The sequence below is a fragment of the Mastomys coucha genome, unplaced genomic scaffold (assembly GCF_008632895.1).
Source record: "Mastomys coucha isolate ucsf_1 unplaced genomic scaffold, UCSF_Mcou_1 pScaffold21, whole genome shotgun sequence".
Classification (NCBI taxonomy): Eukaryota; Metazoa; Chordata; class Mammalia; order Rodentia; family Muridae; genus Mastomys; species Mastomys coucha.
The window spans coordinates 79,068,646-79,069,684 of NW_022196904.1; the positions used below are offsets into that span (position 1 = coordinate 79,068,646).

The window sequence follows — 1,039 nt, forward strand, 5'->3', positions numbered from 1 at the left end:
AGACTTCTTGCTATGGTCAAAGCTATTTGACTTGAGTGAGTGACTTTATTCTCAGCCCACAGAGAACACGTTACGTTCATTTGTGAAATGGTGTGTGTATTAAGATGGTCTATCCATAAAGTCATTCACCAACTGTTTCAGTGAACAATGGTTCTGCTTGGAGGGTGGCACAGACATTAGGTACGGGAAAGAATCTGGTTCATTGGCTGTGATAATTTATAAAAACATTCATGTCAGAGAAAGAGTAACTTATCAAGTCCTCTTTTTCAAACTTGATACAATAGTTACTAACGTCCAGCAAAGCATTCAGTCTCACTCTTTGTTGTTCTCTTACAAGCCACCTCCAAATTTAATTGTCTACGTTTCTTTTGGCTGTATAAATACTTTTGAAATATGTAAGCTGTTCTGAAAACCATAGTATAGTGTAAAAACATGAAATAAACAATACTACTAATAGAGAGGCTGAAATAGAAGAAGCAAGATTTCAAGACCATTATGTAGTACACAGCCAGACACTGTCACATACAAGCAAGCTGACAGTGTATATAGATTGAACAATATTAGACCTATTTCTCCAATTACCAAATTAGAGAGACCATTGGATGACAATCAACAAATCTCCAATTCCTCATATTTTTGGATTTCAATCGATTAGAATATGTTGGTAATATTAATTTTCATATTAAGATATTAGAAAAAGTAATTGTTACTTCCTGGGTTTTTTTGTTGTAAGAGGTGGAATTAGGTTTGTGTGGATTTGTTGAAAGATTACTTTCTTGCTTTTTCTAGGGTGTAGTTTGCTCCTTATGTTGATGTTTTCCATCTATTATCCTTTGTAGGGCTGGATTTGTGGAAAGATACTATGTAAATTTGGTTTTGTCATGGAATATCTTGTTTTCTCCATCTATGATAATTGAGAGTTTTGCTAGGTATAGTAGCCTGGACTGGTATTTGTGTTCTTGTAGGGTCTATATGACATCTGCCCAGGATCTTCTAGCTTTCATAGTCTGGTGAGAAGTCTGGTGTAATTCTGATAGGC

The 1,039-nt window shown here is 35.1% G+C and overlaps 1 protein-coding gene across 19 annotated transcripts in view; it reads left to right on the forward strand.

The window, feature by feature from the left end:
* Positions 1-1,039, forward strand: part of Picalm (phosphatidylinositol binding clathrin assembly protein) — a 91,586-nt gene that overhangs the window by 83,316 nt on the left and 7,231 nt on the right. The window lies entirely within an intron of this gene.